Below are 25,140 nucleotides of genomic sequence, written 5' to 3'. Positions count from 1 at the left end.
AAACACCAAACCTTTCTGTCATTGCTACAGCTTCTCCAAGTTCCCCATCAGCTCCTCAAGCTACCTTTTCCACTCCTCCATCTGCAACTCTCATTCCCATTGTTATCCCTACTCTTCCAGTTGTCACATTTATCTCTGCAATCATGGAAAACCGATATACTCCCCTAAACTTACCTGCAAATCCAGGGGCTATGCCTCAAGATTATCAAAGAAAAATCTCTTATTTTAACGATACTGACACTTACACAGCTCAACAACGTACCAAGAAAATGACTGACTATTTTGAAAACTATGAGATTGATGATGATGATGTCAGAATGAAAGTATTTGTTCAAAGCTTAACTGGAGATGTTAGAACCTAGCTTAGAGCCCTCCTTACAAACAGTATCAATGACCCGCAAGCTCTTTATCAGAATTTCTTGAACAGATGGGAAAAGAAAAAAGATCCTCTCCACATTTTATCAGAATATGAGAACCTAAGAAGAGGCACACAAGAAACTATCCAAGATTACTGTACCAGATTCAACAATGTTTACAATTCTATTCCTCAGAATCTCAGACCTCCTCTAGATTTAGCCTTGATCAAATTCCCTGATGCATTTGATTCTGATATGGCATACCAACTTAGGGAAAGAGCTCCCCGAAACTTAGAAGAGATGCAGAGCATAGTTGTCAGTGTTGAGGCCAATCTGATATCTAAACGGTCTAGAGCCAGAGCTGAAAGAAGGATATCTTTCAAAAAAGAACCTTCTGCCTTAGAACAAAAATTAGATGTTATCATTAAAGGAATGGATAGACTTGGAGATAGAGTAGATACAATTGAGAGAAAATCCCCTTGGGATGGTCAACCAAGTAACACTAGGAGAAATCCAAATTTAAAGAAGAATCAAATTCCTAACACTGGAAAGACAGGCCCTGAACAAAATATTAGACCTACATTTAAAGAAAATTATGCGGAAGCCTCAACTTCTGATGAACCCGAAGAAGACACTCAAATTAATCTGATGGGACTCAACAATGAACAACAAGTTTTCTTGACCTAAGAGGATCAAGAAGCTAACCTTCTTGAACAATTCCAAACTCAATTAGGTGAATCATTTGACTTTAGGGAGGGATATGATACAACCATTTATGAAGTCCACAAACAATAAAATCTAAGGAGCAGAAGAATATATGTCCTTGAAATCAGCAAACAGAAAGATACCAAACAACCTAACAAAGGTAAGATTAGTAACCTCCCTGTACATATTCTGTCCAAAACAGACCCTAACCCAACTAATCTAATTATTGAAGATGTGTCAGACAACCATCCACCTAACAGACAACCTTCCACTGATGTTCCTTCAAAAGAAAAAGAAGAAAAGCCTCTAGAACATGATTTGGAAAAAATTTCAGCACATAATCCCACACCTGAAGAAGAGAAAAACGCAGAAAATTCAGCTGTTCGAAATACAAAAACTCAGACTGAAAAACCTTTCAATCTTGAGACAGAACTAGGCAAACTAAAGATAGCTATTCCATTATCAGAATTAGCTAAACATGATGTCTACAGAATTCAAATCAACAGATCACTCAAAATTTCTGTGAACGAGGATTCAAAAGATTTAATAAATGTTTTTTATGACCAGCTTGAATTGATATTTGGCCCTGAAGTAAATGGAAAAACAGCAGAGGGACAAGTTCCTCCTTTTTATGTGGCTTTAAACATTCATGATAAAATACTCCATAACGCCATGTTCGATTCTGGTGCTTCCCATAACTTAATGCCTAAATCTGTAATGGAAAAACTTGACCTTGACATCACCAGGCCATATAAAGACCTTTTCTCTTTTGATTCAAGTCAGGTCAAATGTTTGGGTTTAATCAAAGATTTGTGTGTGTCACTTGTCCAATATCCTGCCAAAACCATCTTAATGGACATAGTAGTAGCAGATATTCCTCCAAAATATGGTATGCTATTGTCTAGATCTTGGGGTGCAAAGCTTCAAGGATCTCTACAGTTAGACATGTCTTATGCTACTATTTCAGTGTTTGGTCAACCCAAGAGACTGTACAGAGAAACCTTAATGAATTATGTAGTAAGTAGTCAAGAGAAACCTCAAAATTTCCCTATCTACTCAGTACATTCAAACATGGATTCTTTTATCCTTTACAATGTTGAAATTGATCCCCCACATGAAATAAAAGTTCTGGCAGATAAAACAGAAGAAACAGCAAATGAAAAGTCTAGTGCCCGAATCCAAGAGATCTTTGAAAATCATGAAACGTTGGATAAACCAAAACAGTCTGAAAAACCATATCTCCTTGCTGGAAAGATCCCTGCAAATCCAGATACTAACTGTAAACAACAAATCCTTTGGTACTTAGAATTTGATGGTTCTGTGAACAAACTAGGAGCTGGGGCAGGAGTTTGGGTGCATAATCTTGAGAACAGTCATGCTGAAGGCCATGCCTACAGATTAAAATTTAGATGCACTAATAATATGGCTGAATATGAAGCTCTGTTACTAGGTCTTAAACTGCTGAAGAAATTGGGAGCAACTAGAGTGTCAGTCCTAGGAGATTCTGATTTAATCATTCAATAGATAAAAGGGAAGTTCTTGACAAATGATCCCAGATTGAGAAAATATAGAACAACAACCATAGAGATCGTAAACACATTTTTGGAAATTCAGCTTGCCAAAATTCCAAGAAAAAATAACTTGCAAGCTCATAGCCTAGCAATGTTTGCTAGTACTTGTAAATTGCCATTTAAACAAAATCATCAATTCACAACAGAAATTAGACAGATGCCAGCCATACCTAATAATGTGAAAAACTGGCAAGTGTTTGACAATGATAAACAGATAAACAATTTTTTAACCCTAGAAGAAGAATTTTCCAGCGCTAACATAGATGTAGATACAGTTAGTGAGTTTGATCCAGCAAATCAGATACAAACAAACATTTCAACAGAAAATGCAAGTCAAATGCTTCATCCAACAAAATTCACCAAAGAGGAAATATAGGTTCTAAAAGAAACAGATGTTGATGAGATTATTGAAGAAGAATCTGAAGTCATTCATTTGCCCAGAGGATTGACTCCTTTGGAGGACCTTTTTGATTTTAATGACATTCCAAAGAAACCTCAGATGGAACCTCCAAAAGCAGACATTGAAGACTACAACATAGGAACTGAAGAGAATCCAAAAATGATAAAACTGTCCAAATCTTTGCCCCCTGATCAAAAGTTGAAGTATGTTGAACTGATCAAAGAATTCCAAGATGTTTTTGCCTAGAGCTATGAAGACCTGAAATCTTATGACACCTCTGTAATTCAGCATACAATACCCCTCAAGGAAAATAAAAAACCATTCAAACAAAAGCTCAGAAGAATCAACCCTGTACTGCTTCCTTTAATTGAAAAAGAAATCAGACGAATGCATGATGCAGGGATAATTGCTCCAATCAGATTTTCAGAATGGGTGTCTAATTTAGTGCCTACCAGGAAGAAAACAGGGGAAATCAGATTATGTGTTGACTTAAGAAATGTAAACAAGGTTTCTTTGAAGGACAACTACCCTTTACCTAAAATGGATCATATTTTACAAAGACTAGTAGGTGCTTCCAAGATTTCACTTCTGGATGGGTTTTCAAGTTTTAATCAGATTCTAGTTCATCCTGATGACCAAGAAAAAACTGCATTTGCAACACCTTGGGGTACATTCAAATATGTTAAAATGCCATTCGGACTCAAGAACGCAGGGGCAACCTTTCAACGAGCAATGGACATAGCTTTTGCAAAATAAATTCACGATTTTCTTGTTGTATATCTAGATGACCTCACTGTGTTTTCCAAATCAAATCAACAACATTTAGATCATTTGAGACAAGTGTTCCTAACATGCAGAAAATATGGTATTTCACTGAATCCTAAAAAATCTCTATTTGTTCTAGAAGAAGGAAAACTCTTAGGCCATATCATCTCCAAAGATGGCATCAGAATTGATCTTGCTAGGATAGAAACTATTTTGCAAATAACCCACCCCAGAAATGTCAAAGAACTTAAAGCTTTCTTAGGGAAGATTAACTTTTTGAGAAGATTCATATCTAATTTGGCTGAATTAATCAGACTGTTGAACAACATGTTAAAAAAGGATTCAAAGGTCAAATGGACAACATAATCCAAACAAGCATTTGAAGAAATCAAAATGGCTTTAACAAGAACCCCAGTCCTTACAAGTCCAAAGTTCGATAAAGACTTCATAATTTTCTCATTTGCATCAGAACACACAATAGCAGTTGTTTTACTTCTAAAAAATGATCAAGGATGTGAAAAACCCATAGCCTTTTTTAGTAAAGCACTTAGAGATGCAACTTTAAATTACAAAATCATGGAAAAACATGCCTTTGCACTTGTGAAAGCCATTCAAGACTACAGACTCTATACACTGTACTCACTTGTAGTAGCTTATGTGTCAAATGCTGTTGTTAAAGATATCCTGACTCAAGATGGAATTGAAGGCAAACGAGGTAAATGGATAGCTAAGATATTGGAGTATGACATTGAAATAAAACCTACAAAGCTGATAAAAGGACAGGGATTAGCCAAACTCATGACTGAAACAAACTTTCAAGCCATAGATATCAATGAACTGGATAACGAACAGGAGATGGAGACTCCACAAATCAACCAGGCCTTCTTACAATCACCTTGGTATGCTGATATAATTCATGTATTATTAAACCTGCAGGCTCCTACAAGGTTATCCAGAACAAGGAAAAGGTTTTTAAATATGAAATCTTCAAAATTATGTATTGTAAATAATGTTCTTTTTTGGAAAAATCATGAAGGTATTTTATTGAATTGTTTATTAAAGGAAGAAGCTGACAAAGTTCTCAAAGAATTTCATGCAGGGGACTGCGGTGGACACCTGTATTGGAAATCAACTGCAGACAAAATCCTAAGGGCTGGATTTTACTGGCCAACCTTGTTCGCTGATGTAAAGAAGTTTGTCACTGCTTGCCACAAATGCCAAATTTTTGAAGGCAAAAGAAAACTGTTGCCCTTACCCTTGAGACCAATTTCCACTGAAAAACCATTTCAACAATGGGGTTTGGACTTCATTGGAGAAATCCATCCTCCCTCATCTGGCCAGCATAAATGGATCCTTACTGCCACAGACTATTTTACCAAATGGATAGAAGCCATTCCTTGTAGACAAGTTAATGATACAGTGATCATAGGATTCTTAGAGACCAACATCTTTTCTAGGTTTGGCTGCCCTGAAAAAATCATAACTGACAATGTTGCTGCCTTCAAGTCCAAGAAACTAATAAATTTCTGCATCAAATACCATATCACTTTAGGCCATTCCACAACCTATTACCCTCAATATAATGGTCTAGCTGAGTCCTCCAATAAAAGCCTGATCAATATTATTAAGAAACTGTTGGAGGAGAACAAGAAAAATTGGCACAAGAAGCTTACAAATGCACTATGGGCAGACATACTTACTACAAAAATATCAATTGGAACTAGCCCTTATGAGCTAGTTTATGGCATGGAGGCTGTATTTCCTTCATCCTTAGGAGTGCCTATAACAAAATTGTTGTAAGAAGCTCAATTGGTACCCAATGCTATTCAAAGAAGAATAAATCAGACCATCCATTTGCAGCAGACCAGAGAAGAAGTGCACCAAAGATCCCAAGTGTTACAAGAAAAACTTAAGAAGATATTTGATAAAAGGACCAAAGTAGAATATTTCTACATTGGAGACAAAGTTCTAAGGTGGGATTCCAGAAGAGAAGACAAAGGAAAGCATGGGAAGTTTGACTTCCTGTGGAGAAGACCATTCATCATCCAGGCATTGCAAGGGAACAACACTTACTTTCTTAAGAGCCTGGATGGTACAAAAACAGAAGAAGTACCAGTGAATGGTCGAATGTTGAAACACTACTTTGATCTAGTTTTTTGATGAATTCTGATTCTAACATGTATATAAAGAAATTCAGGTTCAAACAGCTTGAAAAGAGTGATCAGTTTGTTCATATCTGCAAAGAGAATGAGGAGGGAAGTGCAGAAAATTTTGAAAACAGTGAAGTAACTTTATTATTTTTGTTTAGCCTCAATTTAGTTTATCAAAGATTGCAGAAGAAGACTTGGGAGTAGAAAACATAAGATCAGATAATCCAAGTAGACTATTCAGCACAGATGTACAGTTGTTTGAGTCAGCTCAAGAAAAATGTATATATTTTATAACATCCTTTTGTACATTCAGCAAAGGAAGATTTCAGAGCACAGTAAAGTTATCCACAAGGCCATCTGACCTGTTGTTCTTAACTTTCCACCAAGGAAAGCCATCCCCAAGTGGAGCCAGTGTTATACTCCTATAGTTATAGGTGTCATATTTCATGATTGACTAGTTGAGCTTTGTAATATGTTTATACCTTTCCTTGCTGTAAATGTTTCCATATTATCAAAAGATAAAAAAAAATTAAAAAATGTAAAGAGGGTATAACCTAAAATAAAAATCAAAGGGTAAAAAGAATAAAATGGTCAAAAGAAAAAAATGAAAAGAAATGAACCCCAAACAAAAAGACCAGGAAAGTGTGCAAGTCCAAAATGCCACTACTATTTCATTTTCTGTAAATAAAGCAATGTGTGCAACCTGTCAAAATCATGCCACAATTGATGAATGGCCAAAAATCTTAATCTTGGCCAGTTCATGTTTGAATTTCATGTTTTAGAGATAGAGAATAAAAATCTGTCCAAACTATTTAATCTTGGCAGATAACTAGATAGGTAGAGAAGCAAAGGAGCTCAACTGTTTAGTCTGAGCCCTTGGATGTAATAAGTGCAGACTTAGGCAGGCTTACCATGCAAAAGAAAAGAAAAATTGAAAGGGGTTTGCTAGTCCAAGTGCACCCAAAGAAAGAAGAAAAAATGCTAGGCAAAGTAGACTGGATAAATAGATTGCTGTTGCAGAATGAGACTTGTGATGGATTTTCTTTCTTAGAAAATGTGTTAATCTTATCTCTATCACAAGTACTATGGTAGACATTACTCTTGGAGCAGTTCAAGCGAGGCATGGCTAACTCCCCTTCATGTCCTTTCACCAAATCATTTAGTAATTTCCCCCAGAGATATTAAGATCTGCTTAGTATCACTAAAGCCACTCATTTCATTACATAAACATTGCCTAAGTACAACCCTGTTTTGCTTAGGACAATGGCCATCTTTCTTGTATAAATCCTGTTCCCACTTTTAGCCTAAGTCTAAAAATACACCTGTTTTTATACTTAGTGCGCATTTATTTTTCAAGTTTCATATTAAAAAAATAACTTTATTATTTAAATCCCATATAATTCTTTCCCAAATCTTGTAATATGTATATATGTAAAAAACCCCAAAATGTTAATATTCCCGCCTCCTAGTCGAAATACGACTATAGTATTATTTTTAACAGGGATTGATGAATTTATTTGAAATTCATTAAGAACCCTTCCCACCGCGCTCAAGGATTAATTAACCTCTGGTTAATTAATAACTTAACCAAACCCCCACACCAATAACATTACTCCCGATGCCATTATAAAACACTGTTTAAATGCATCCCCCGCGCGTTAACCATCCGCCATCTCCGCGAAGCGCCATCTGTCTGATCTGGACCTCACCATCCGACGGCTGAGATCTATTTCGCGACCCCCCCCCCCCAACTTTTACCTCCCGGGGAACTGGCAGTATTGCGCCCGTAACATGGAGACGCATCGCCCTCCCGCCGTGTTCGCTGCCCCTTCGCCCAAAACCACCCAAGCCCAAAAGCGGTGCGGGCAAAATAGCTTACCACCCTCTCGCTGACCCTCGTTGATGTCATCTTACCACATCACCCCTCGCTGACGTCACCTGCCATGTCACCATCCGTACTGCCATGTCACCTGCCATGACATCTATCCCGTACCCCTTACTGATGTCATCCGTCCTTCGAACCAAATTTCCCGCCAAAAATCATTTTTGTTGAATAAAGGGTAAAATGTTCATTTTTGTTATGTTTTTGCTGCAAAACGGTGCTCCGAGCGTAAAAGGGACTAACGCAGTTTCAGGTTCTCGACCGCCTCCTGACCAGTAAGGCTCCAGTAATGAGCTCGCGGCCTCAACCAAATTTGCCATTGTACAGTCTTCTTCCTTTTAAATACAGTTCGAGCTAGCGTCGAAGGACTTCCTAGCCCGCAGAAAAAGAAATAAAGAGATTTACAGGGATATTTGTTACCCTGGCTAGGGGATCTTTAGGAACATGAATGGCCAAAGTAAAGGCGGTGAAGGCACATCAGCAGTTCTGTTTTGCCGGACAGCGGTGAGCAGAAGTCAAAGAGTATCAGATCAATATTTAAAGAGTATTAGTGTGGAATTAAAGGCAAGTCAAGTCAGAATCAAAGAGTATCAAAGCCGACACGGAAAAGCAGATCAAAAGTTAAGAGTAGTTAAGACAAATAGTCGGCACAGAGCTACTATAGGACAGCTGCAAGCCGAACCCTAAAAGCCTGCTTCCAGCACAACATAAGTTAGTTGTTTCTACTTTGCTTGTAAATTACTTTAGGTTAAACTTAAATATTATCTCAGAGCTTTTATGAGATATTTGTTGTACATATTTTTGTTGTATAAATACCCCCTTCATCAGAGTTTTGAAGAGGTTGGGTCTGTGTAGATTTTCTAGACTTTGCTGTAATACTGAACTTTTGGAATAAAGAGCTGTTGGAAACAATTTGTTGTCTGGCCTACTGGATGAAGAATTGATGCAGAGGACCTATCACAGAATTCTTGAATCAACCTCCGACTCAATAAGTCCCTTATAACTTGTGTTTTTATAGTTTTCATGTTTACTATGTCATCTATGTTTCATGATCTGAATGATAAAGAGAAAGATTAATTCAGAATTTGCTTAACTGCACTCCATTTTCAGTCTTTATTATTCTCTGTGTTTTCTTCAAGAATTAGTATAAACAGTGAATACTTAATTGCTCCTGTTTCCCCTGATTCTCTCATGTTGAGTATTTGCTAAGGAATTCTTAACTGCACCTTATCAGTAATCATTCACTTCCCCTCTTTTCAATATGATGAAGGATTCTTAACTGCCCTTCACCCATTTGAGTCCATTCCATCTGATTCCAGCCTTTATTTTGTTCCCTGTTTGACTACCTTGCTCTGTGATGCCATCCTCTGTTAAGAAACCAAATCCAGAAAGCCATGCTGCTTTGACTCCATCATGCCCAATGGACCGAAATCTTCAGTTTTACCTCTCTGTTCTCTTGAAACTCACCATCCAAACTCAAACAAAACCCTTGTACTTCATAACTAGCCTAATATCTTATAAAAACAAAGCTAAATCATAAAGAGAGAGCCCTCTCTGGATGCAGATTGGCTAGAATCCGTATCTAAAAGATTGGTTTGTGCTTACCTCGGCCGTATTCCCTTTCTTACAACTTTTGGGAACAACCTGAGTGATAACACCTCCGTTCTCCGATACACTTCCCGCTACTCATGTCACAACTCTCATATCAGAACTTTCTATCCTTTCAATCCTCCGATATGAAACCTCTAGTACAGGACCTCCGATATCTCTTCCCACTTGTAACTTTAACCACTACACTCTATAATCTTATCGAAGGATGAGAATATCACATGTTTCAACAATGCAACCATAAAATTTCTCTGATAAAATCCTCCGATGTACTAATGTGTACCAAAGCCCATGTGAATCCACGTTTTATCATTTAATGGTCAAATGTAATGAGTTTATGATTTTCAAAGTACTAAATGATTTCATTATTAAGCAAAGCCTTTCGGTAGAAATAACATAAGAGAAAGTTTTGGCCGACACGTTTCGAACTAACAAGTGTGGTTCATCATCAGGACCAAATGAAGAGGTAGACCATGGCAAAAGCTTAAATAAAGAGCAATGTAGAGACCAAAATTTCAAGTAACAACTATATTTGAACAATAATATTTAAATTATGATATTAATTTATTAATATATTAAAAACAAATATTATTAAGTAACGACTATATTAAATGGCTAGTTTTTGAAAAATAATATTTAAATTATGATATTAGTTTATTAATTTATTAAAAACAAATATTAATAAGTAACGGTTATATTAAACAACTAGTTTTTGAAAAAACTTAAAAAAGAAGAAGAAGAAGAAGAAGTCAAACTCCAAACAAGGAGGGAAGTTAAAAAAATATAAAAAGGAATCAAGACCCTAATCGAGACAAGATCATTTAATAAATAAAAATAATTAATGGAAAATAAATAAAATAAAACAAAAATATACACAAGTCAAAAGAAATATATATATATAGGTGGTTCACGGGTGGCCGCTACATCCACGGAAAATATGGGTAGATCAACACCGAAGAAAATCTTTTAAAGCCCATCGGTCACACTCGCAGGGCCTAACTCCAAGGGCGTTGAGGAGAATTGATCTTGCGACCTCCTAATCAGTGAGGTACGTAACAATGGGGACGCGACCAGTTGAGCTAACCCTTGGGGCTTATATATATATTCAAAGGAAATTAATCAATAAATAAAATAGGACCAACAATAAAATATGGGGCTGAGGCCCGTTAAACAAATAACAAAAATACTAAAAGGAGTTAAAAACGAATATAATGATAAAATACTTAGAAAACACAAATAGTCAAGAAAATAAACTCTCATCAAGAATAATTCAACAACAAATACTATAAAAAGGACACTAATACCGACATAGATAAACAAACAAACAAAATAAATCCCAAAAAGAAACCTAAAAAACTAGGAGGACAAGAGAGGGACCCAACTTCTACTAATATTCTGACCATCATCTCTATTGAAATTATTGGGTCTTTCTTCAATTTATAGGGCCTCGCTCAATTTACGATGATGGAAATGACTAACCCTAGCAACAACTTGGGCCTCCTCAATGGAGATGTGATGCTTAAATTTATTTGCATGCTCTGCTAAAGAAGAGGAGCGGGTCCTACCATGCTTGATGTCAGTGGCATGCTCACAAATCATTTGATTAAATGACTGACCAGTCTCACCAATGTAGGGAATCCCACAAGTGCATGGGATAACGTAAACACCTTTCATATTCTTGGGGTCCACTAGGTCTTTTATAGATCTAAGGGAGCTTTGGATGGTATTTGAAGGCCTAAAGGTTGAAGCCACCTTATGCTTCCTTAGGATCCTCGCAATCTTGTCAATGGCCCCTTGGATAAAAGGAAGATGAACACTAGAAAATCGATCCTTGGTATCTTTCTTAGCACTAGAACCTTTTTCAGCTCTAAGGAAAGCCTTAGTACATTGGTGTCTACTAGACCCATTAATAAAGAAAACACTTAGGAGATGTCCTTTCTCTTCACTGAGATGGTTGTCATCAGAAACTCTTAAATCTCTAGTCGCTAAGGTGTTGAGAACACCAAGTTTTTGCGCTGGGAAATGATGAGAATTATCATGAAGAAATTGTTCGGTATGAGTTTTCTTACAAAATAATTGATGAGAAAAAGAGCCATCATCATTCCTTGAGAGGAGGATGTCAAGGAAGGGAAAACTACAATAACTTTCAAATTCCATGGTGAACTTTATGGAAGTAGATTGATTGTTAAGATGTTAGGTCCCTATAATACTAGTGATTCCCCCATTACTACTGTCGTTGTATCCTTTATTGTTATTGTTGTGCCCCTATTGTCCCCATATTGTTATTATTGTGCCCCATAGAATCCCTCTATTGTTATTTTTTTGCCTTTATATTATTATTGTTAGGTTGTCTTGGTTATATTGTGACCCCTTAGACTCCTATATATAGAAAGGAGTTTTTGTCATTTGAATCATCCAAGAATTGTTCATTTGTGTAATGTAAAGGAGGTTGCCCCCTCGAAGAGGCTGAATTCTAAGGAGTTGGTCTATCTTTTATATCATTTTGTGAGTTGGTTTCATAACATTTTGTATCAGAGCTTTGGATTCTAGGGTTTCGCTGCTCCAAACAGGTCATTGTGGAATTGTCGCTATAGCATTTTTTCTGCGATGTTTCAGAAGCTAAGAAAAAAACCCATTTTAGACGAAATATGGTTGAACCTCGGATTCGAATTTTAGATATTGTCTCACTATATTTTAGGATATATGATCTGAGGAAGTTAGGGTTTTTGCAAGCTCAAGAATTTCATCTAAAACATGTCATCGTGGAATTTTTGCTCTAACTTTTTTGCTATGAAGTTTCAAAACCTAAACAAAAAACCCATTTGAGAAGCAATTAGTTTGAACCTCAGGTTTGAATTTCAGATCTTGTCTCGTTATATTTTCAGATATATGATCTGAGGAATTTAAGGTTTTTGCAGACCCCCGAATTACATCCTAAACAGGTGACCTTGGGAAAATCGTCATAACTTTCTCTCTGAGCATCAGATTGAAATTTAGTAAGAAGTGACAGAAAGAGGATAGACTCTATCTTGTTTGGGTATAATTTTCAGAACCTAAGGTTGAAACAGTGACACGTGGAACGTCGTACAAGTTCGCTCTACTGAACTAGTCTATACTCAGGTCATCGTGGGAGATTTGGCATAACTATTCATTGGAGAATCCAATCTTGATCAGACTTGTGGGGTTAGAAATATTACTCAGAGGGTTACCGCAGGAAGAAATTTCAGAACCGGGAGATCCAAACTTACAAGATACATCAGATTCAATATTGAGCACCTACAAAGTGAAAAAAGGTGTGTAGTTCTTTTTTTAATTTTTACATAAGCTTGGTTTGAAAAAATAGTTTGAAGGAATTCAAAGGACATAATGAAGCATTATTATCAGTAATTTATGCCCCAAAGAAATAAAATGGAAACACCTAGTAAGAAACCTGAAAGCTCTAGCGTGACTCATGAAGAAGAGGAATAAATGCAACATGATATATCAAAATTACGAGACCAAATGCAACAAATTTCACTCGCACAAAAAGTAATAGAAAATAAGATGGATGGTTTAAGGAAAGACATAGAAGCTAAGATGGATGGTTTAAAGAAATACATGGAAGCTAAGATGGATGGTTTAAAGAAAGGCGTAGAAGCTAAGATGAATGACGTGGAAGCTATGATGGATGGCGTGGAAGCTAAGATCGAAAGCGTTGAAGCTAAGATGGATGGCGTGGAAGTTAAGATGGATGATTGAAAGAAAGGCATGGAAGATTTGAAGACAGATTTCAAGATATCTTTGACAAAGTTTCTACAAGAAATGCTTACTAATGGTGAAAGGGTAGTAAAGGAAATTCATGATGAAAACAAAATAAATGTTAATCATGATTTCATAGACTCCAACGTTGGATCGAAGAACCACTATGTTCCAAATATCGATATGAGGAAGTTTGGTGGCAAGGATGCCAGAACATGGGTAGTATAGATGGAGCAAGTTTTCAATCTCCATAATGTGCAAAACACACAAAAGATACGCATTGCAACTTTATATTTGGAACCAAATTAGTTTGTATGGTATCAATGGCTTTGCTCTCGTAAACAAATTGTCACTTGGGCTATTTTTACGAATGAAATGATAGAAAATTATGAGGATACAAAAAGCAACACTTTTTTTAGCCAATTGATAAATCTCAAACAAAAGGGTTCAATGATGGAGCACATTGAGGACTTCCAAAAATTGAATATAAGGGTAAAAGGTATTCTAGAGCAGCATAGGATTGATGTGTTCATAGGGACTTTAAAAGATAACATCCAACATGAGGTTCGCCTTTGGGAACTAGATTCATTGGAGAAGGCATTCAGGTTGGCAAGAAAAAAGGAAAGAAAAATTATGGCAACAAGAAGCCTACCACTCACAATCATAAAGATGGAAGTGTTGTTGCCCCTAGCCATCCACAACCTACAAGGTTGACGCCACAACAATTGGAAGAAAAAAGAGCAAAAGTGCTTTGCTACAATTGTGATAGCAAATACACTAAAGGTCATAAGTGTGCCGAGAAGAAATTATTTTACATAGATTGTGAAGAGGAGGAAGAAAAGGAACGAGAAACGTCAAAAGAAGAGGATATACACCAGGAACAAACCTTAGAAAAAGAAGAAATGAATATGACCATATCTTGTAATGCATTGGTTGGAATTACCACTCCTCAAACTATCAAGATAGAAGGGCATATCAAGAAGAAAAAGGTAATAGTGGTGATTAATTCAGGAAGTACCCATAATTTTATTCATTGTAAGATAGCCAAGGAATTGAATTGATTCCTATATCTAGCACAAGAGTGTCAAGTGATGGTTGCAAGTTGAGGAACCATAAATTGCTCAGGAAAGTGCCATAATATCAAGCTATCCATGGGAGAATATGTATTTAATAGCCTAATGGTTTCCATTCCAATGGGTGGTGCTGATGTTGTACTAGGAGTCCAATGGCTACAATAGCTTTTAATTTTCAAGAACTTTTCATGAAATTCTCTTCAGAAGGAAAGGAAGTTTAATTAAGGGGCATCGCAAGGAAATCGGGAAAGATAATCAGCTCTAACGGAATGGCAAAGCTTCTAAAGAAAGGACAACAAGGCATAATTGCACAATTATTTTCACTAGAGGTTCCCACATCGAAATCATCCATTTCTCCATATCTCCAAAAAGTCTTGGACAATCATTCCAAGGTATTTGAGACTCCCAAAGGCCTCCCACCTATTCGTGATCATGATCATGCTATTAATTTGATTCCAGGAAGTGTTCCTCCAAACATTAAGCCTTACAGATATCCCTATGTCCAAAAGAGTGAAATTGAACGCATGGTTGCAGAAATGCTAGAGGTTGGTATAATTAAACCGAACCAAAGTTCTTTCTCTGCTCTAGTAGTATTGGTTCACAAGAAGGATGGATCATGGCGCATGTGTCCAGATTATAGGGAGCTCAACAAGCTCACTATTAAATATAAATTTCCCATTATTGTCATTGATGAAATATTGGATGAATTGCATGGATCAATTTACTTCACCAAGTTGGATCTTCATTCAAGATACCATCAAATCAGAATGAAGACTGAAGACATTCCAAAAACATCATTTAGAACTCATGAGGGTCATTATGAATTGTTAGTCATGCCTTTTGGCATTACTAATGCAACTTCTACAGTTCAAGGTTTGACGAATTCCATTTTCAAACCCTTCCTTAGAAAATTTGTGTTAGTATTTTTTTGATGATATACTAATCTATAGCAAGTCTTGGAAGGATCATGTCCAATATGTTGACATGGTGCTCAAACTATTGGAGGAGAAACAATTATATGGAAAAATCTCCAAATGTTTCTTTGGAGTACAAGAGGTGGAATATCTGGGTCATATTGTATCTCATGAAGGTGTTAAGCTAGACCCTAGAAAAATTAAAACCATTAAGGAATGGAAAATCCCCACATCCATAAAGCATCTAGAAGGATTTCTGGGGTTGATAGGCTAATATTGCAAGTTTCTTAAGAATTATGGAAGAATAGCAGCACCTCTAACAACATTATTGAAGAAAGATGCATTTTCATGGACTCCAGAAGCAACGAAGGCCTTTGAACATCTTAAAGAGGCAATGTGCCAAACACCAGCCTTATCTACACTGGACTTCACAAAAAACTTTATTATGGAATGTGATGCCTCAGGAAATGGAATTGGTGTTGTTTTAATGCAAGAAGAAAGACCCATTGCTTTCGAAAGTCGTCCAATTAAAGGAAAGTATTTACACAAAGCTATTTATGAGAAGGAAATGTTGGCAATACTACATGCACTTAAGAAATGGCAACCCTACCTAATGGGAAGACACTTCAAGGTAAAAACAGATCATGATAGTCCTAAATACTTTTTAAAACAAAGATTATCTTCAGAAGAGCAATAAAAATGGGTCACAAGATGTTGGGTTATGACTTTCAAATCATCTACAAAAAAGGGAAGCAAAATGTTGTGGTAGATGCACTCTCAAGAAAGGATGAGGATGTGGAAGCATTTATTTGCGCCATTTCTATTATCCAACCAAATTGGATAAACGAAGCAAGGGATGAATGGAAGAATGATGAGGAAGTGTGGGCACTCATTCAAAAGATACAACAAGGTCCCAGTACATCTGATACATTTAGCTGGAAAAATGATTCGTTATGGTACAAGGATCGGTTATACCTATGTAAGAATTCCCAACTCAAACAAAAGATTCTTAGGGAATTTCACATCTCTCCCTTAGGATGGCACTCAAGATTTCTAAAAACCTACCACAGGGTTAAGAAGGATTTTTTTTGGGATGGCCTTAAATCGGATATTCAAAATTTTGTGGCGGAATGTTTGGTTTGCCAACAAAATAAAGCTGAAACAACTAAGACCCCAGGACTATTACAACCTTTATCTATTCCAAGCCAACATTGGGAGGAGGTTTCAATGGATTTTATCACAGGTTTACCGAGTCCGAAGGAAAGAGTGTTATCATGGTGGTAATTGATAGAATTACCAAGTATGCACACTCTTGTGCATTATCTCATCCATTTAAAGTGAGTACAGTTTCTACTGCATTTAGGGAAACAATTCAAAATCTACATGGAAACCCAAAGATTATTGTAAGTGACAAAGATCCCATTTTCACTGGAAATATTTGAACAGAATTATTTTCTTGTCTTGGTACTCAATTAGCTCATAGCTCATATTATCATCCTCAATCTGATGGGGAAACTGAGATAGTAAACAAATGTTTGGAAGGATATCTTCGTTGCTTTGTCTTTGATAAATAGACACAATGGGTCAAATGGTTGCCTCTGGTTGAATGGTGGTATAACACTTCCTTCCATACTGCAACCAAAATGACTCCATTTATGGCACTTTTTGGATATCATCCACCATCCATCACATCATATTTAAGAGAAAATTCTAAGGTTCAAGCAGTGGAAGATCACATTGAGCATCAGCAACAAGTTCTGCAAGTCTTAAAGGATAACCTCACCTTGGCGCAGAATAGAATGAAACAGCAGGCAACTCAACATCGCAAAGAAAGAAGTTTTGATGTAGGTGATTTGGTATTCCTATGGCTACAACCATATAAACAAATGTCCCTCAAGCAAGCTAAAAAGGATAATAAATTATCACCAAAGTATTATGGTCTGTACAAGGTTTTGCAAAAGATAGGTACTATGGCATACAAATTGGAGCTTCCTGCAGCTTGCTGAGTACACCCATTTTTCCATGTTTCATGCTTAAAGAAAGTTATAGGTGACAAGCTTCCAGTTCAAACAATATTGCTAGAACTTGATGAGGAAGGAAAAATCATATTGGAACCTGAAGCAGTCAAAGAAACAAGAACTCAACAACTATGAAATTGATCAATTTCGGAGTATCTCATCAAGTGGAAGAACTTATCCGTTGAAGATTCCACATGGGAGGATGAGAATTTTATACAGAAGCATCCATAACTACTCAAGCATTGAGGACAAAACTTTTTGGAAGGAGAGGGGCATGTTAGGTCCCTATAATACTAGTGATTCCCCCATTACTATTGTCGTTGTATCCCTTATTGTTATTGTTGTGCCCCTATTGTCCCCATATTGTTATTATTGTGCTCCATAGAATCCCTCTATTGTTATTTTTGTGCCTTTATATTATTATTGTTAGGTCGGCTTGGTTATATTGTGACCCCTTAGACTCCTATATATAGAAAGTAGGTTTTGTCATTTGAATCATCCAAGAATTGTTCATTTGTGTAATGTAAAGGAGGTTTCCCCCTCGAGGAGGCTAAATTCTAAGGCATTGATATATCTTTTCTATCTTTTCGTGAGCTAGTTTCATAACATAAGATGGAGATAAAACAGTTCCAAATCTTCCTTACCATGGGACCAGATGACACAAGTGTCATCCACAAACCTCTTCCACATCTTAGGCAGAGACGAGAAGAAGCTAAGGCCTTTGATTCAAAATCATCCATGAATAGATTAGCTACCACAGGGGAGAGGGGGGAACCCATGGCGACACCGCAAGTTTGCTAATAGAATTCGCCATCGAATGAAAAAAAAGTAGAAGACAAACAAATACCAACTAAATTAGCCGTATTGGGATCCGTAATGCACTTGATGACTTCGATGGCCTCGTTGATAGGGATATTAGTGTAGAGGGAGACCACATCAAAGCTGACAAGCTTGTCATCTGGATCAAGCTTGAAACTCTTTAACTCATTGAAAAAAAATGCAGAGTCCTTGACGAAGGATTCTATATGGCTAACAAGGGGCTTAAGCTTCTGGGCTAATTATTTAGCAAGAAAATAAGTTGGCTCTCATATCGTGTTGACAATGGGTCTCAGAGAAGCCCCTTCCTTATGAATCTTTGGTAGGCCATAGATTCTGGGGGTAAGAGGGCAACTTTCTATAATCTTATGACTGAACGAGTTGACCGAGCTACTAGTATTTATAGCAAGAGCCACACTTTTGGAAATCTTCTTTAGGGGATCCTTGTTGAGTTTCCTGTAGCTCCCACTATTATAGAGGTGGTCCAACATCTTCTGACGGTAATCATCTTTATCAAGAATAACCACAACACCACCTTTGTCGGCTTTGAGAAAAACAATATTCTTATTATTGTTTAACTATTTGAGAGCATCAAACTCACGTTTTTTGATGTTGTTCTTGGGGGAATTTTCCTTTCTAAGGAAAACCACACAGTCTTGACAAATGATATCTTTAGTGGTGTCCAATAAGTCTCTAATACCATATTTAATGTCACAGATGATATCGTTGACTGAGATCTTTCTAGGAGCAAAAGAAAAATTTAAACCTTTCTCCAAAAGACTAAAGACATGGGGATCAAAAGAAAAGTACTGACAACCCTATTACTAGAAGAGGAAAGAAAATTGGAACAAACATTATTATCCAAACCTAGAGCCTTATTACCAATCCTAATATTATTACAATTATCAGAATTGAAAACAGAGTCACTAACCTCATTATTATTATTATTATTATTAAGCCCAGTGATATTATTATTATACAAATTATTATTATTATTATCCAAACATAAAGTATTATTTCTATTTCTAATGTTATTATTCCTATCTGAAGTGAAAACACAGTGATTATTATTATTATTACTATTAAAACAATTAATATTAATATTAATATTAATATTATTATTCAATTGAATATTATAAAAATTATTATTAATAGAACCACTTCCACTATTTTTGAAACCAATAGAAACCAAAGAAGAAATAATGGACAACGAACCTGAGGGAATCCGTCTCGGTAAATTTGCAAAGTTATTACAGCTGAAACACGAGATCATTCCAGCTTCACCCTCGATGGCGAAAGGGTGAGAAACACCATCAACCCAAGATTAGAGAGCAGAGATTTTATTAGAACTAATTTTGCTTCTGGAAAGACCATGAAAGCAACTAGACTCATTCGGCTGCGAGATCGATTTCTTCGAGAGCTTACTAAACTTCTTGGACTGCTTTACTTTCTAGATTTCTTCAAGATGAGTAGATTTCAGTGCCGAGTACGCCTCGATCATTATTGCATAACCATTTCTTAAGATTTTTCTCATAAAAGACATAGATTCACAATGAAATTGGTTATTCACTCTTAGTAATTATTTAGTTAGAAAGTTTACACTTATCCTTGTATTTCTCTTTAGAGACCATATTTAAAATTGGTGACTAAAGCATGGCAAGAATCATAAAAAAATAAGGCTGAGAGAATAAAAAAATCTGTCAAAGATTGACTTGGACCGCCATTGGCATTTCCTAGTCAAATTGCATAATCAGTGGGTAATGCTGAGACGTTTCTCCAAAACAACCACTCATTTACCTTCAACGCGTAATGAGTTATTATTCGTTACATAGATGCATATATGAATCTATCATCCACCTGCATTAAAATCCAAACGACAGATATATGCAAGATTCAACGACGAATGGATAGTCAAGTTGTTGCAATTGCAATCTGTTATTGTCTTTTAGTTTATTTTTGGCATGGTTTGTTAAAACCACTTCAGTATTCCATGGCACTTTTCTAGATTGTTTTTTGATTACGAACTATAAATCCCATTCATTGTTATGAAGAAGAGGTTTTGAATTTTTGTGAGAAAGCTTTTGGTTTGCACTAATGTAGCTTGAAGGAATCTTAATAGAAAGAGGAACCGCTACTATTTCACTTATGAGCAGAGTGAACATTTATCAAGTATTATTCTCTGAATACTAGTTCTCTATTTATGATTTGAATGGTTGTTGTATTTGTGTTTATCATATACATTTTTGCAAGCAATTAAGGTTTATCACTATTGATTTGTTTAATTGAAATCTTTTAAGTATATGAATGAACAAACATGTCTTATATGTGTGATGTGTTTCAACAACTGATCTAATTAAATTAGTTATCTTTATTTGTTTTAACCTCATAAAGGATTTGCTGATCTATATTTTCATGTTCAATGCGAGATCTTTATAAGTCACATATATAGAAAAATATTTCCCCGGATATATGTTTTAAGTCTATATATTTCTTTTTCTTAGTTTCATTTACATAATGAGTCCCACACTTATATTTCACATCCACTTTTATATCTTTTATTAAGGGAAACTAGCCCCATAAACTCAGTCAGAGGCACCATTCCAAACGGAAAAGGAATTGCTCTAAGTTCCCGATCTGGTGGTTTTCCTCGATGTTAAGGCAGATATTTTTGAGCCTTCAACAATATCCAAGAAGAGCATGTTACTTTCATCCTTGGAGTCCTTGGGATTCTCACTCTTTTTAGCCCCTTGGGAGGATGTTAGAATACATGTTCTCCACCATTTAAAGCATCTAGATTGAGCAAGGCCAATGGGGGTAGTAATTATTTTACTCTGATAATTCATCTCCATTCGTTTCGTGAGATTTTGAAGCACATTATGCAGTTTGGGGCAAAGGAGACTTCAAAGGACAACATGCCATTTGAGTTCTTTAATATCGAGTACACTGCCTGTTAGGATCCAGTGAGATCACATAAGTTTGATAGAACTATGTTGATAAATGGGTCACTGTTGAGATAAGGAGAAGGCCTTGAAATGTCAGGGTTACTGAGCATTTAAGTATAAAAATCACCATCAAAATTTGATGGAGTTTTGATATTGTTTTCATAAAAAGGGGTTTTGAATTTATTAGGACCAAGGAGAGTGGAGACTATGTGCTTTGGTTTATTTTTGTTAGAGACTTTGCCTTCGGTTTAGGGTCCCTAGACCATTTTATCCTCTTAAAATGATGGTTCATTTTCTAGGAGTACTAATGAAGGAAGATTCACCCATCATTCTTGTCTACTCTCTCAACACACCACATATCGTAGGGTGCCTTTGAATATAGATGGAGGTAGAAAGAAGGTTGGATGAAACCACTAGAGGTAAGGGCTATAATTCCTTTCTTGGGTTCCATTCATTGTACATTACTTAGCTATGCTATAGAGAATTCTGAACTTAAAATGTCACATTGATTATGTGCCTCACTTTTGAGCAGGAGCAAAGACACTTGCAAGTACGTAAGGAAGCACAAATAAAGTACTTGTAGTAAATTCAAGAGAAAGCAAGGGAAACTCTTGCAAAATACAAGTCGGGGTTAGTTGGATTGGAAGTTACTTATTCAAAACTTTCTGAGTTGGTGTCAAAAGTGAAAAGTGAATGTTTGAAGTCTACATTTTATGATTTGACATTCTCTACATCCTAAAATATCTCATCTATTCCAAGAATTTGAAATTTCCCTATAATAATCCTAGCCTACAAACTGTTATAGATATAGTTTCCTTACTTTAAACGACAAAAGATCCATATAGAGAATTTGCAGGTTAGTGGTAGAAAACAAACAAGGTACCAATATGATATAATAGTCAAGTTTTAGCACGAATAAATAGAAAATGATATGAGGCTGCAAGAATTGGCAACAAAAGAAAAAAATTATTCTGCTTTCTTTAGGGCCAAGGACTCTTCAATTTTTTGTATGAGAAGGTTACTAGTGACATAGCACAAGCAGAAGAATATGGCAATCGTTTAATTGGTGAAAAGGGAAGTGTGTGAATGAATGGAGTACTTGTTGTTCAACCCATGGCAACAACATTAGGATTTTCTAGTGTTGTAGCTTCGCATAAAAATAGCCAACATTTTCTTCTTTTCACTTTAAGTTTTAACCCTGATTGAATCCTTTAATAGTATAGACATTGTTCCATAGATGTATGATGACGCAAATAATGCAATTATACAACTATACACTTTGAAAATTCGGTCTTCAATTGTTCTTTGTACCACGGAGTTGGGTTAAGACTACTTTTAACTTTGAAAAGTTCATATAAATTGTAATGCATGCCTAAGTGGTTTTGTTTACTCCATTTTTCAAAAAACATTCATGTTCTCATGGCATAATTTATGTATCTGCTAACTAATATTGTATTTGTAAATAATCTCGTGTATTTTCATTGAATCTTGCGTTGGTGAAACTCAATATTCAAATTGTCATTAAACAAATATTGTAGTTTAGCATGGGCATACACATCAATCCCTCTCCCTGTATTTTACCTAAGAAATAGGTTGAGGTGACTTAATGAAAATTATGATTCAATAATGTAAGGCATTATGCGTTTTAACGTGGGTGGGTTGTTGACTTGGCATTTGTGTTTAATCATAGCTTATTATTAATATATGGTTGTAGAGTCACTATCAAATGGTTTAGTAGTAGATACAAGGAAGTTATGAATCTTGAGTTTGTGAAACTCATGATTAAAAACTTCACTTCATGCTTATTATACACTCACTCAATTGTTATTAGGCACAAACGTTCTCCTTTAAGTCTACACCAACAACTTATGACATTTATATGCACATTGTTGTCAATGTCAATGATCAAGGTTAAAGAGAAGCTTGTAGCATTAGCAAAAATATTCACAATGGATGGATATTTTTTTCAGAGAAAAAATAAACTTTTTTGTTATTCAAAATTTCAATGAAAAAAATGTACATGTGAATCTGATATAATCTCATATTATTCTCCTTTTACAAGAGACTATCTGAGAGAATACAGTTCTAGAGAGGACTGAAACTACTAGAGGAAATGCATATTTTAACTAATATGGATTTCAAACTTACTAATTTTTTTATATTTTAAAACAGAGAATAGAAAATGTTGATTTTCTGGAGAATTTATTATGACACGGGATTCTTGTGCTCCACAACTAACTTTGAGAAAGATGTGAATGAAGTATAAGTCTCCAATCTGAATAAATTAATGTTTTTCTCAGAAGATTTACAATGTATAGGAAAACAAAAATAATTGCCTTTCAAGGACTAGAGCTAAATATGAAAGATTCTTGTAGCTGAAGGTGAAATTGAAAGATCTTCTAGCTTATGGGCACCCAATGTGTGCTTAGAATTTTGTTTCCAACCTTGTCTTCAAAGTTGATGAAACCTGACTTGATATTGATAGATTCTATTGTAGAGGAGTTTAGCTCCCTATAGATGTGGATGAAACAAATATCCATAAATTATTTTCTTATATCCTCAATTTTTATCTTCCAATAAGCCAGATTCAGAACCTCCAGATGTTCTTTTCCATCTAACCAATCTATAACACATTTGGAGTCTCCCAAAATTTGTATGAAATTTATATTTTTTGAGAGGCTAGGAGCAACAAAGTCCAAACAACAATGAGTTCTAGCTTTGTATTTGTTCCGAATCCTAGCCCGATTGTTAAGTGAATTGATTTTATCCCTGGTGATTTGATCAGTCCCACACCTCCACATTTGAAATCTTGAGTTGCTCCGCCAAAGAAGCCCACCGGGAGATCCTGAGAGATGCAGGGGAAAGGGATCCTTTTCAGTTTTTTCTTACTTTGTTTTGGAGGATATTCCCTGAAATGTGACACAATCTTGGAGGAATGAAGGAACACACTGATATTCAAATTCTTGAAAATGAAGTTATTTCTTAGTATCCAGATGCCCCAAAATACAAAAATAGGTAAGGTGTAGAGAGGTTTAAAGTTTTCCACCCAAAAAAGAAGGGTGTCTTCATAAGAGTTGTAAATAGCATTTTCTTTTATGCCCATTTTTAGAATGACAGTCTTCTAGATTTCCATAGAGATGTTATAGCTTATGAGATGGCGATCCACTATTTCTTCTTGCAGTCTACAAAGAAAACATTGATTTGGCCCTACGAAAACTCTTCTCTGAATATTTTCCCACGTTAAGCTTTTTTTTGGAGGGCTAACCAAGAGATTTTTTTGTTTTTGTTTTTGTGGGGGCATTCCATTTCCAAATGTAGTTTTGCCACCAATTGGAATCTTGATATATACCAGAGTATGCAATAACTTCACAAGTTAGGCTTGCTTTCACTCTTCCTGCAGCGGCGTCCCAACTCCACATAACCAAGTCCTTTGAGTTTTTTAAGCAAGATCCATTGATGGTCAGCTCAAAAGTCCCATTCCTCAGCCAAATAACCTATCAGTCCAAGATAAGATGAGGACAACCATCATTTATTTGAATCGGGATACTAGGTTACTCACTTTACTTAATTTAGAGTAGGCTACATTCCATGTAGGATCCTTCCAATTCCTTGCTATAATGATTGACTCATTGAGTCTGGAGGCATTGTAGCAGTACCTCCAAGGATCCTCCTCTAGCCAATGAAATGCCTGACCGATCTACATAAAGTAGACTCTCGTACAGTGGTCCTTGCAAATATGGTGAGGATCATACAGATTAATTTCCTTGGTCCCGAACTCGAATTTCACTATGTCCTTAGCATTGGCATATACATCTTTCAGGTTCTTAATCTCATATAATCTAATCCGCAAAATAAGGGTGGGCCACGACGCTTTCTTCTTCCTATGTAGTCCTGCTGACAACCCTATAGCAAGGTGGTGTGATACTTCTTTCATGATGAGTTTTTCAGTGGCATACCTTGGTAAGACATGTAGAGGCTTCTCTCCGCCAAACACCCTGATGAAGGTGTCACCTGGTGAGGCATACCAATCTGCAATTTCTACTATTGCTTCCATTACTTCTTGGGATATGCAAAGGTGGATCTTGCTCAAATATAAGCTTGTGTAGCGATATGATAAAGTGGTCAGTTAGCCTTGCCATCACTCCTTGATAACTGCAGTCAAAAAGTAACTTGTAATAGATGTTCATGACAGTTGATGGATA

At 36.1% G+C, this 25,140-nt stretch overlaps 1 pseudogene; it reads left to right on the top strand.

The window, feature by feature from the left end:
* Positions 1-25,140, top strand: part of LOC149243019 (GDT1-like protein 5 pseudogene) — a 90,940-nt pseudogene that overhangs the window by 10,814 nt on the left and 54,986 nt on the right.

This window comes from Pinus tabuliformis, chromosome 8, assembly GCF_031772625.1.
Source record: "Pinus tabuliformis cultivar Carrire ecotype Pingquan chromosome 8, CPIR1, whole genome shotgun sequence".
Lineage (NCBI taxonomy): Eukaryota > Viridiplantae > Streptophyta > Pinopsida > Pinales > Pinaceae > Pinus > Pinus tabuliformis.
Note: the sequence above shows the minus strand (reverse complement) of the source record. Positions and strands in the feature narration are given on the sequence as shown.